Consider the following 14,544-nt stretch of genomic DNA (forward strand, 5'->3'; position numbering starts at 1 on the left):
AGCAGCCATCTTGTAGAACATTAATATAACCACCATCACCTCACGTCCAGGACCACCATATTAAGCAGCCATCATGTAGAACATTAATATAACCACCACCAATGGTCGATACTTCACACCCGGGACCACCATCATAAGTAGCCATCTTGTAGAACATGTATATAACCACTACCAATAGTCGATACCTCACGTCAGGACCACAATATTAAGCAGCCATCTTGTAGAACATTAATATAACCACCACCAATGGTCGATACTTCGTATCCAGAACCACAATATTAAGCAGCCATCTTGTAGAACATTAATATAACCACCACCAATGGTCGATAATTCGTATCTAGAACCACAATATTAAGCAGCCATCTTGTAGAACATTAATATAACCACCACCAATGGTCGATACTTCACACCAGGGACCACCATATTAAGCAGCCATCTTGTAGAACATTTATATAACCACCACCAATAGTCGATACCTCACGTTCAGGACCACAATATTAAGCAGCCATCTTGTAGAACGTTAATATAGCCACCACCAATGGTCGATACCTCGCACCAAGGACCACCATATTAAGCAGCCATCTTGTAGAACATTAATATAACCACAATCAATAGTCGATACCTCACGTCCGGGACCACCATATTAAGCAGCCATCTTGTAGAAGATGTATATAACCACCACCAATAGTCGATACCTCACGTCAGGACCACAATATTAAGCAGTCATCTTGTAGAACATTAATATAACCACCACCAATGGTCGATACTTCGTATCCAGAACCACAATATTAAGCAGCCATCTTGTAAAACATTAATATAACCACCATCACCTCACGTCCAAGACCACCATATTAAGCAGCCATCATGTAGAACATTAATATAACCACCACCAATGGTCGATACTTCACACCTGGGACCACCATATTAAGCAGCCATCTTGTAGAACATTTATATAACCACCACCAATAGTCGATACCTCACGTTCAGGACCACAATATTAAGCAGCCATCTTGTAGAACGTTAATATAGCCACCACCAATGGTCGATACCTCACACCAAGGACCACCATATTAAGCAGCCATCTTGTAGAACATTAATATAACCACCACCAATGGTCGATAGTTCACATCCAGGACCATCATATTAAACAGTCATCTCGTAGGACATTTATATAACCACCACCAATGGTCGATACTTCGTATCCAGAACCACAATATTAAGCAGCCATCTTGTAGAACATTAATATAACCACCATCAATAGTCGATACCTCACGTCCGGGACCACCATATTAAGCAGCCATCTTGTAGAACATGTATATAACCACCACCAATAGTCGATACCTCACGTCAGGACCACAATATTAAGCAGTCATCTTGTAGAACATTAATATAACCACCACCAATGGTCGATACTTCGTATCCAGAACCACAATATTAAGCAGCCATCTTGTAGAACATTAATATAACCACCACCAATGGTCGATACCTTCGTCTAGAACCACAATATTAAGCAGCCATCTTGTAGAACATTAATAGAACCACCACCAATGGTCTATACTTCACACCCGAGACCACAGTATTAAGAAGCCATCTTGTAGAACATTAATATAACCACCATCAATAGTCGATACCTCACGTCCAAAACCACCATATTAAGCAGCCATCATGTAGAACATTAATATAACCACCATCAATAGTCGATACCTCACGTCCAGGACCACCATATTAAGCAGCCATCATGTAGAACATTAATATAACCACCACCAATGGTCGATACTTCACACCCAGAACCACCATCTTAAGTAGCCATCTTGTATAACATGTATATAACCACTACCAATAGTCGATACCTCACGTCAGGACCACAATATTAAGCAGCCATCTTGTAGAACATTAATATAACCACCACCAATGGTCGATACCTCACGTTCAGGATCCCAATATTAAGCAGCCATCTTGTAGAACATTAATATAACCACCACCAATGGTCGATTCTTCGTACCTGGGACCACCATATTAAGCAGCCATCTTGTAGAACATTAATATAACCACCACCAACAGTCGATTCTTCGTATCCAGGACCACAATATTAACAGCCATCTTGTAGAACATTAATATAACCACCACCAATGGTCGATACTTCACGTCCAGGACCACCATATTAAGCAGCCATCTTGTAGAACATTAATATAACCACCACCAATAGTCGATACCTCACGTCTAGGACCACCATATTAAGCATAGCTAATTACAACTAAGACAGCAGGAGCGGTTTCCCAACTGAAAGATATGATAATTCCTAGTTAACAAGACAATGGTGTGTTTTCTGGCTCTGTCAGAGGTCTCTAATGTATTGAAAGCTGTCACTAGCACGTGTTGAAGAAACTTCTTGAAAGTACTTGGAATCCGTGACGTCTGGCAGACGTATTAAATATTGCAAGGTTATGATAGCTGTTTAAGGAGATCCAAATGACAAGAGAAAGATATTAAACCTACTCGGGTAGTATAAAACTGCCACGATACTTTAAACCACACTGGTAGAGGTTGTTTACATATAAATACTTATATTAATTTTCTCCATCTTATTGACGCCACAGTAATTTTATTTTATTATTTTATTTAAATTATACCTTCTTGACTTCCCTTTCTTTTCTTCACTTAGGTTTCACGACAAACCCACATCCTCTTACAAAATAATATAATTTATGAATCCTCTCGTTCAGACGATGTAATTTAAGAAATACATCTCTTTTTTACTCAGAAAATGACTAACTTGATATTACTCATAAAATTACACACGTGTAAAATGATTTTAATAAAACATAAAATAAGTATAGGTGTATTAACCAATTAGATGTTTTATGTGTTTAATCAACGCTACAACAGGACAGCAGGTTGAAACGTTCGAGAAACAAGCGTAGATGTTAGGACTGACTATTCATTCACTCAGGCGTTAGGACTGATCCAGCAAGTGGGCTCACTAATCAAACACATGTTTACTTTTCGTACTAACATGTTATGTTCTGGTTTATTTTGGATAACCAGTTGACGACTACACGGAAATTATTTCAGTTTTCATCATCTTAACTGGATCGATGTTAAAGAGAATTAACCATTAAGTATTTTTATTTTCAAGTTTAGATAGGATAAATCTCGCAAAATCTTTTGTCACAGTTGCTTATCTCTACGTTAGGTAAGTCATGTTAAAACTTACGTTCACAGTGGTTTATCTCTAGATCATCCAAGAATTTTTAAACTTATGTTCACACTTGCTTATTTCTACATTAAGCAGGTCTCGTCTGAAATATTCTTATGACTAATGTCTAGAAGCATAAGTCTTGCCTATCATGACTACCCATACCTAGACATACAAGTCTTGCTCGAAACGTTGTTATCAATACGAAAGTCTATATGTGAATTAGGTTTAATTTGATAAGGTAATTTCTAATCGGCCACACGAAATAGTTTTACTTATTTTCAAATTTTTGAGAACTGTATTCAGATAAATCCAACATCCCAATAATGTTTCCAATAAGATGTTTAGATTTCGTTCTTATTCTGAAACTGAAGAATTACGGCTGAGGTAAAGTATTTTCACAGGAGACAACAGTCGTGACATAACACTGTTCCATTGGACTTTTTAGCCTTTTCTTTTGTGTGTTTGCTATGGTATATGCATTTTATTAAGAGTAGCATAATAAAAAGGATTCGAGGATACGTCACCAGATGGAATTAAATAAGATTTAGTTGTAGATTTTGCAGCGCAAATTACATTGTTGTCAAAGCCACTTCCTTCACTACGAAGCTTTTGTTAGCGCTATAAAACTCGAGTCCAAGTCTAAAAAAAAAAAAAAGTGATAGTACCGTAATATTATGTGGGACAAGCATCGAGGCATAACATTCTAAAAGCTATAAACAGTAATAAATGTCAGTATACCAGCTTGTTTGACCAGTTTTCTTGACACTCAGTACTTTCACCATTAAGTTTTCCAGGGGAATTACTTTCTACGATCATATCTACAATGTTTCAGACTAATGAAACACTATTCACACAGGGGTGTGTCCCCTCGGTAGCTTGGAGTGAAGAAGAGCCCTCATTGGAGAGCTCAATCCTTTTCTAACAGATTCCATTTGAGATATCAGTGTTTATTCTTTAAAATTATATCTATTTTGTGGGGCCCTGGTTTGGTTCGGTGTTTAAAGCACTCTACTAACTGTCTGTGAGTTGAGGGTTTGAGTTTCCTCACCTAATACGCTTGCTCTTACGCCTGTGAGCGCGTTACAAAATCACGGTCAATCTCACTATTCGTTGATAAAGAATAAACCAGAAGTTAGCGGCGGGTTGTGTTGACTAGCTGCCTTTTCTTTAGTCGATCACTTCAAAAATGTGGAATGGATATCGCGGATAGCCCTCGAGTCGCTTTGAGCAAAATTCGACTAACAAAGAAACAAGTTATAGCGCGAGCCCCTCTAACATGAAAGTGTTGTTCTTCTTATCACCACCACCCCAAACTAAGTGTTTGTCAACTCCAATAAAGAAATCACAGACACGCCACTGCACTTACCAAACCGACCGAAGCAATAACACTCCACGCGTTCATCACCAGAACGTTTAGCAGTCTTATATTACGTAAATACATCTTTACGTTTCATGACAATTGTTCCTTATAGATTTCTATAGAAACGTAAGATAATGCAGAAGTAAAAAAATATATATACCCAACACTGCATTTATAGTGGTATTCGTAGGAGGTTGACAGATATTGAATTTAAAATATTTCAAAAGTGATAAAGCAGAGATTGTTTGTTTGTTTGTTTGTTTTGGAATTTTGCAGAAAGCTACTCGAGGGCTATCTGTGCTAGCCGTCCCTAATTTAGCAGTGTAAGACTAGAGGGAAGGCAGCTAGTCATCACCACCCACCGCCAACTCTTGGGCTACTCTTTTACCAACGAATAGTGGGATTGACCGTCACATTATACACCCCCACGGCTGGGTGGGCGAGCATGTTTAGCGCGACGCGGGCGCGAACCCGCGACCCTCGGATTACGAGTCGCACGCCTTACGCGCTTGGCCATGCTAGGCCTCGATAAAGCAGAGAATCAGGTAAACAATCAGTTAGGTTTTGTAGTGGAATGTTGTGGCTAAAATGAGTAAATCTGATGGTGTAGACACGTTTGTCCACAATCATGAAGACAAAATAAGAGTAGTAATTTCCTGGTGGCTCAAACATTCTTGTTCATACTCAAAGGGCCCAGTATGTCTAAGTGGTTAAGGCGTTCGACTCATAATTTGAGGGTCGCTGGTTCGAATCCCTGTCACACCAAACATGCTCGCCCTTTCAGGCGTGGGAGCGTTATAATGTGACGGTCAGTCCCACTATTTGTTGGTAAAAGAGTAGCCCAAGAGTTGATGGTGGGTGGTGATGACTAGCTGCCTTCCCTCTACTATTTCATTGATGAATTAGAGACGACCTTCGGAGGTAACCCTCGTGTAGCTTTGCGCGAAATTCGTGACGAACAAACAAACCATGCTAAAAAACACAGTTATCAATTATTTATTGTTGTAGACATTATTATTGATATTTTGAGACACGTAACATTATGAACCTAGAAAAGTAGGCTTAAATAATTCCTGAGGTTAAAAACTCATAAGAATAATAATTTAATTATCTGTAGCATTTCCATGAACTTTAAGAAACCATATAAATAACAAGAGTCAGTTAGATGTTCCTTCTAAAATAGAACAAATTCCTCAGAAGCTGTTTGGCCCTCAAATTACACCTTTTTTTTTACTAAGGATGCCCTCTGGCGGGATGTATATAGTTACATTTTGAGTAACTGTATATGACGAAAAATAAAAGACAAGAAATGTGAAAATGGCAAAAAATATTATATTTATTTCGTAATGGCGAGTACATATTTAACTCATAGACAATTTGCACTAAAACAATATAGCTCGCTTCGCAATGCCCCTGGCGGTTCAGTGGAAAGTCTGCTGGCTAATAACACCAAAAATCTGGTTTCAATATACGAAGTGGGCAGAGCACAAAGAATCGCTTTGCTAAGCTTAATGCACTTCAATAGCATAGCAGTATACTAGAAACCAGGATTCGATAATTGTGGTGGGCAGAGCACCAATAGCCTATTGTGTAGTTTTGTCTTAATTCCAAACAAACTAACTAAACTTAAGAGTGCTAAGGGGCCAGAAATTCAGATATATAAATACGAATTATGGCAACTTAAGCAAGAGAAGTACACTGACACTAATTAGTCAGTTTTATGTTCTTATTTAGCGAAAGCGAGTTGGGCGTTGTTTAATTATTTTTGTTCGTCTTATGAATCCGGGGGTCCGTAGTTAAAGTCCTCTTATTACAAATTTGTACTCCGTACTTTCAGACTTGATAAGAGTGACAATGAAACCCAGTTATTTAGTTAGATAGATGTAACATAAAATTGATGGTGGGTGCCTTCTCTTTAATATAACAGTTAAAAATTACGAACGGCTAGAGCAAGTAGGTTTTGAGTAACGGCTCGGCATGGCCAGCTGGTTAAGGCGCTCGACTCGTAATATGAGGGTCATGGGTTCGAATCCACCTCGCACCAAACATGTTCTCCCTCTCAACCGTGAGGTTTTTTAATGTGGCGATCAATCCCACTATTCGTTAGTGAACGAGTAGTACAAGAGTCGGCGGTGGGTGGTGATAACTAGCTGCCTTCCCTCTAGTCTTACACTGCTAAATTAGGGACGGCTAGCGCAGATAGCTCTCGAGTAGTTTTGCGCGAAATTCAAAACAAACCAAACCTTTAGTAACTAACTATGCGCGAATGTTTGAAACGAATAAATAGTGATGAGTACATTTTATGCAGCTAATGTAGGATACAATTGATTTCTGATTGTTCAATATGTATAAGCCTACCAATCGGTTAACAACTGGTGATTTCTTTTCAGTTAATATTTCGCGAAAACCAAGACGAAAACAGCGGTAAGAAATGTGATCAGCGTTTCGCGTCATTGTTGTGTCTCGTCATCACTTCATTGTTTTAGTAATTTTATTCACAGTTTACTGTTAGATTGTTGTTAATTATAAACGTGGGACACTGAAGAAATTTAAATCGTGTCTTTCGTGCAATGAAACAGTTGCTGTTTATCTCTTTGGTTGCCGAAATTTTATTTCTATCAGTACGAGCAAGTCGGAATGAGAAATCAATCCATTATTATTGACGTGTTCGGCTGTGGTATAATTAACAAATGCACAAGTGAGTTGGCTTCCACTCGGCCATATACAGCTAAAGGACTGCTAAACGACCCTGATGTCGATTGGCCGTTTCACATCCTACACAAGGGCATTTAAACATTGAAGTGGAATATGACATGATAATTTAGGTTATGATTTTTTTCTTCAACACATGTTGTGTCTCATCATGTTTTTCAACACGTGTTGTGTCTCATCATGTTTTTCAACACGTGTTGTGTCTCATCATGTTTTTCAACACATGTTGTGTCTCATCATGTTCTTCAACACGTGCCACTCTTAAATTAGAAAACCAGAAAAGTTTTTCTATCTTTCTCACAAACAAACACGTTTTAAATATTAAGGTTACATAAACATCATTTTATACATGGTTAGCTTTCTTTCTTCCGCCTACACACACAAACACACACCTATATGCCGTGAATTAAATTTCGTGGACCACATTATATGTAAGCCGTTAATAGTTTGTTTGTTTGTTCGTTTTGAATTTCGCACAAAGCTACTCGAGGGCTATCTGTGCTAGCCGTCCCTAATTTAGCCATGTAAGACTAGAGGGAAGGCAGCTAGTCATCACCACCCACCGCCAACTCTTGGGTTACTCTTTTACCAACGAATAGTGGGATTGACCGTCAAATTATAACGCTCCCACGGCTAAAAGGGCGAGCATGTTTGGCGCGACGGGGATGCGAACCCACGACCCTCAGATTACGAGTCGGCCGTTAAGGACCACATTATATGTTAGCCGTTAAATATTAAGTATATTGCAATTTCCTAATGATGTCAGTTTTGGTTGTTACTATGGATCTAACTTGTTATTTTTAATAATAAAAACCAAGAGTTGAGTATATGACGTATTTTAATTTGCCCCCTCTAAGGAACTGACACTTTCATTGGGCTGCATTCATTCCTTTTTTATGTTGATTAGAACTGTAGGGTTTAACTGTTTATGATAACGGCTTTCATTTTGTAAGTGGTAATGTTAGATGATATTAAGATGGAAATAACGATTAAAGCACAAATACGACGTTGGCTGAAAATTTATTTGGTTTTAATTCTGGTTGAAAGTATGCAACATTCCCTCGCTGGTACAGCGGTAAGTCTACGGATTTACAACGCTACGATCAGGGGTTCGATTCCCCGCGATGGGCTCAGCAGATAGCCCGATGTGGCTTTGCTATAAGAAAACACACACAGATTCATACCCATAAAAGTTCGTGTTTAACTGAGACAGTGTTAAATAAAAAAATGTGCTTTTATTCGTTACTGGAAAACTTTGTACCCGACAAAATAAACTAATACTTGAAACATTTACACTTCAGAGATTTTTGATAAAGTGCAATAAGTCGTGGCAGAAACTTACTAATATTTTACTTTTTCTTGTGTAGAAATATAAGAAACACTAGGTAGAGAATATTTAACCCATTGCATAGCTTCGTGATCAACTACAAACAAATATAACAAGAAGGAATTCTCAACAGTCGCGGCTGTAATTAGATTTCAAATCGGTCAATAGATGCAGCTACGAGTCAAAAGTTTGTACTTGGGGAAAAAGAAAAAAACAGCAACTAGGAGACATTCTATGAGCCGCTACTAGTCTTTACATTGTAAAGTTGAATAAAAGGTCTGTGTTTACATTGTTTGATTGTATTACATCCATGGATATATTTTGTTGAACTGTATTAAACGGTCTGTATATTAAGTTCTTAAGTTGAATTATAAGCATCTGTGCTTATTTCTTTAAATTGTGGTATGCAAGTCTGTGTTGATGTTTTCATTGGAAATATTTTTTTTTATGTATTTAAGTTAAGTTGGAAAGAACCATGTGTTTTATCAGAACTGATTAAGGTTTTCCTCAGACTTAAAACTAGAATGTAGTATACATTCGATTCATTGGAATTTGAGAAATTTATTATTGTACCGTGCTTGGCATGACTAGGTGATTAAGGTGCTCGATATGCTCACACTTTCAGATGTGTGGATGTTATAATGTGACAGTGAATTGCACTATTCATTGGTAAAAGAGTAGCCCAAGAGTTGGCGGTGGGTGGTGATGACTAGTATTTTAATGCTAAATTAAGGACGGTTAGCGCAGATAGTGCTCGTATAGCTTTTCGCGAAATTTAAAACAAATAAATACTTGTGCTCCAAATGTAAATTATTTACAACACAAATATTTGACACGAGACAGGAAAACTTTTCTTAGTCGAAACAAAAGATTAATATGACCTTTCTAAATCTGAAACAATTCAGAATGAGTCTCTTTTTGTCGTTAAAATGTTTGTTTTTTTTAAATCTTTATTCATAGGAACTAATTGGCATTACATAATTAATTAACAACTTTAACTTTCACGTGTCTGATGGATAGTTAAATTGAAAGTCATGACATGCACAAAATAATCATCTATCTGGAGATTGATGGTCGAATAAAGAGCCCAGAAAGAGACGTAAGACAAATGATTGTTATTTTTCTATGAAGACAGAAGGAAGCTGTATCAAGCTTATATATTTCTTGGCTTCCTCTCACCATAGAGTTATGAGTATTTCATGATTGTGAACAGACACGAAGGTTGTCTTTACATTGTCCTTAGATGTATATACATTTGTGCTTTTTTCACTTTGTTTGTGTTTTAGTTTTGTGCAAAGCTACACAAGGGCTAGCTGGGCTAGCCGTCCCTAACTTAGCAGTGTAAGACTAGAGGGAAGACAGCTAGTCATCACCACATACCGCCAACTCTTGAGCTACCCTTTTACCAACGAATAGTGGGATTGACTGTCACATTATAAAGCCCCCACGGCTCCAAGGGCTTGCATGTTAAGTGTGACAGGAATTCGAAAACCCTGAGATTACGATTCGAGTGCCTTTTTTTAGAAATTTCCTAAATAGGTTTAATAAACTCATAAGGCTTAGCAGGTTTTAATTACTTATAATTCGTGGTATTTTTATGGTGAGATGTTCTTCAGCAGATTGTGGAAAACAATAACGTGTTCCGAGAAACTCGTCTAAAAACAGATCGAACAGAGTTATTACCACAGCATTGACTTTAGTGTGTACAATCCAGCCTTAACATTAAAATGCCAATAATACTTAAAGTTATTATCATTTTTGTGTGAGTTAAAATTATATGAACTACAATTGAATGTTTATGTTACAAATTCATTTTGTGCATTCGTGTATTTCATGTTTTGTATGCGATAGTAAAGCTCATTAACTAATTTGACTGGAGCTAACAGAGTATGTTACAGACACACAAACTGTTGTTTCATGAGATATATTTGAAGTTTTATATTTCACAGTAAAACGTATTTTTAGCCTATATTCTAATTTATAAGGTACATAAAAAAATTCAAAATGTAGTTCTTATACAATCCGTTTTACCGGAACTTGCTGATTTTGTATTTAAGATTTTTTTTTTAACAGAACCTACTCAGAACTTCGCATATCTACGTATATAAACAAATTTAATTAGTATTTACTGCATAAAAATGTCATTGCACGCCAACACTTAAGTACGTTTTTAGGTTTAGATTTTGCCTGTGTACACATGAAATATTATACCAAAAACAGCTGACAGTCTGTGTGTTTCGGACTTGTTTTTATGACTTCTCAGCTTATCACGTGCATTCAAGCTTTCGGCTTTATACACCAGTTCTCTTGTTTTTTGTTTGTTTTTTTGAATTTTCGCACAAAGCTACTCAAGGGCTATCTGTGCTAGCCGTCCCTAATTTTGCAGTGTAAGACTAGAGGGAAGGCAGCTAGTCATCACCACCCACCGCCAACTCTTGGGCTACTCTTTTACCAACGAATAGTTGGATTGACCGTCTCATAATAACGCCCCCACGGCTGAAAGGGCGAGCATGGGAATTCAAACCCACGACCCTCAAATTACGAGTCGAACGCCTTAACCCAACTGGCCATGCCGGGCCTTAAGTTTTTTATTCTTTACCTGAAAATAAAGCGCTTATTGGAAAAGTTTTGTAAAAACGATTTGATAAAGAAAAAAACGAACGAAAATTTTCTTCAAACTGGTTTTTTACGTGGTTTATGAATAAGAATGTTTATAAAATCATTTTTTTTACGTTTGTTCTAAAATTAAATGAATCTTATAAAACAAAAGTTAATTGTTTCTCTGAATTTATTGAAATTAATGTTACTAACTGATATACCCGTCCAACACGCATGGAAAAAAAATGGGAACTTTCAAGGGTGACTTAGATCCAAACACCGACTGCAATGTGTCTACTTGGGGTCCACAACCAGATTTGGTGACAATATCCAGCTGTTTCCTGTTTTTACAAGATTTGATGACAATGTCCAAATGTATCCTATTTGAATAAAACGCACGACAAACAACTTGAACATTGTTTATCGTTCCACGAAAAAAGTGTTATTGAATTAATGAAGACTGATTTCTCTAAGGCTACTTTTACTGTGGCTTTTAAAGAGTCGGCTTGGTTGGTAGAGGGCGCTTGACTCGCAATCTGAGGGAACGCAAACACGCTCATTTTTTCAGCTCTGGGTTTCTTTGAATTTCGCGCAAAGATACATGAGGGCTATCTGCGCTAGCCGTCCCTAATTTTGGAGCATAAGACTAGAGAGAAGGCAGCTAGTCATTACCACCCACCGCCAACTCTTTGGCTACTCTTTTACCAACAAATAGTAGGATTGACCGTCACATTATAACGCCACCACGGCTGAAAGGGCGAGCATGTTTGGTGTGACGGAGATTCGAACCCGCGACCCTCGGATACTCGGTATAGTTTTAGTGTCTATTGTGCACTCAGGTCTTGTATACTTCAGCTAAAATAATTGCCCGTTTTGTTATTTAAATGCATGTGCTTTTTGCCAGTGCGTGTTGAATTTACGACACAAAAAACGCAGTGTATGATAAGAAAGCTGTGTGTTGGGCCTTTAGAGTTAACAGTGTTTCATCAATGGATGCGAACATTATGAATTTTTCTTTACATTGAAATAGTTAAAATATAACGAACGAAAAGAGTCTTCAGAAAGAAGTTCGATGTCGTATTTTTGTACCTCTTTTGTTTTCTCTTTCATTAAGATGAAAGAACTTTATCTCATTTTACATCAAGCCACCATTATTTATATATAATGTATTTTGAAGCTAATATATCTTGAAATATTACGTCATTAAGTTAGTATATCTTGAAATATCACGTCATTAAATTTGTTGTGACACAACGGTAAATAAAACGTAGCTTTAAACAATAGAAAAAACACACTTCTAAATATATTTCCTGGGTTTAGTCTCGTGTTTAGCGTGATAGATAGTACGTAAAACAGAGGGTGTAAAATTAGCGTTCCGTTACTGAAAAATATCGCGCGTCGCTGTGTGTGAGTTATAATAGTGACCGTCAAATCCCACTGTTCGATAGAAGTGTACCCCAACATGTGGTGGTGGGTGCTGTTGACTAGTTATCTTCCCAATAGTTTCCCAGATTGTGAGGAAGTGGTTGGCGTGTCAGGCTACAGACTTGCGGGTACATCGTAAGCCTTCGTGTTTACATGTTGATTCTAACACGTCTGAAATATTTTGGGCTCCCCCAGTGGCACAGCTCTATGTATGTCTGCGGACTTACAGCGTTAGAAATCGGTTTCAGATACCCGTGGTGGGCAAAGCACAGATAGCTTTTGGTGTAGCTTTGTGCTTAACTACAAAAAACAAACAAACAAACAGATATGGCTAGTCCTTTAAATAACTTGAAGACTCTAATATAAGGTCATTTGTCATGCAATGTCCATTCTAGGTGGCCTTTTTTCTAAAGAAACCTGGGGCATAATACATAGCGTGGTGTAGCACTTCAGAAAAATTAAAGGAGTTTATGAGGTGTGAGTGTTTTTTGTTTGTTTGCTTTTAAAGCAGAAAACTAAACAAAAGCCTATCTTTTTTCTGTTCGCTGTGGGATGGAAACCCACAGATGTATCGCTGAGCCTTTAGGGTGGCAGTTCGTGGTGAAAAAATAAAAATACAGAAGGTATTATCAACTTAAATAACGAACTTTGTGACTTAAGATGAATTATGGTGAATGTTAGCTTCAACTTAATTGTCACGGAGACGAAGACGACATTGTGACTTTATTCAGATAGTTGTATTCAGAACTAAACAATGAGTTATCTGCTCTTCATCCTCCCCGCGTGGAATCAAACTCCGGATTGTAGCGAAGAGTGGTATTTAGTTTGTTGTCAAAGTCGGTATTTCACTAGTAGCATCATCTAGTATATGTCTGTGTCAGAAAGGATTTCCTTAATAGCGGACGAGATATACAATACATGCCATCATGCGGCGTTGTTTCTAATGAATGTTCTAGTTAATAAATTATTCATTACTTTTAGTTTGTGCAAAATGTCTCAGTGAGTTTATTAACGTTTGTGCAAACTTTTATGATGAGCCTTATAGGTTGTCTGAACTTCTCTTCACATATTCACCAGAATAACAATGCATAATAAGTCCATCATAAAAGTCGTAATAGCTGTGATAATAAGTAACTCATCAGGTAGTAATTTTATAAATATATATTTTTAAAACGTTTGCTATTATTATTGTTTACAGGGAGTTTTATAGGGTGCATTTTTTAGGGTGAGTTTTATATGGTGTGTTTTTATAAGGTATATTTTATTATTGTTTGCAGGGAGTTTTATAGGATGCATTTTACAATATTTCTTTCTAGGCGGAGTTTTACAGGAAATTTTATGTCAGGCGTTTTGTTCAAGAAGCGTCTTTTTCAGGGATTGTGTAGTTTCAGAAGGTTTTGGGATGTCACACGCTAAACAAGCTTATTAACATAAATATAAGCTCAAGCGAAAAGTTGCAGCTAATTAGAATAATCGTTGTCTTTGTTTGTTTGGTTTTTGAATTTCCACGCTTGGCCACGCCGAGTCTCGTTGTCATTAACTAAATGTTTGATACTGTGCATGTGTCTTTCTTTCACGGTAAAGCCACATCGGACTATATACTATGCTCACCAGGGAAAATCGAACCCATGATTTTACCGCTGTTCCACTGGGGGGAAGTACAAAAGAAAATGTTATACAAAGAGTTACCTATGGACACGACTTCCACTTATTTGGCTTCGTATTACTTCTCTGGTTTCATTTAATGAAATCTTTCTGAAAACGAACATAGTTTGCTTTAATGTGTTGTACCATACGGCGTGGATCGAACCCCGAATTTAAATGGTATATACCTTCATGGTTACTACTGAATCACTGTGGAGAAGAATAAAACAAATAATAGGAAGAATCATTGTTTCATGTTAATTAATTAGAGACGTTTGA

The sequence above is a fragment of the Tachypleus tridentatus genome, chromosome 7 (assembly GCF_004210375.1).
Source record: "Tachypleus tridentatus isolate NWPU-2018 chromosome 7, ASM421037v1, whole genome shotgun sequence".
In the NCBI taxonomy this organism is placed as follows: domain Eukaryota; kingdom Metazoa; phylum Arthropoda; class Merostomata; order Xiphosura; family Limulidae; genus Tachypleus; species Tachypleus tridentatus.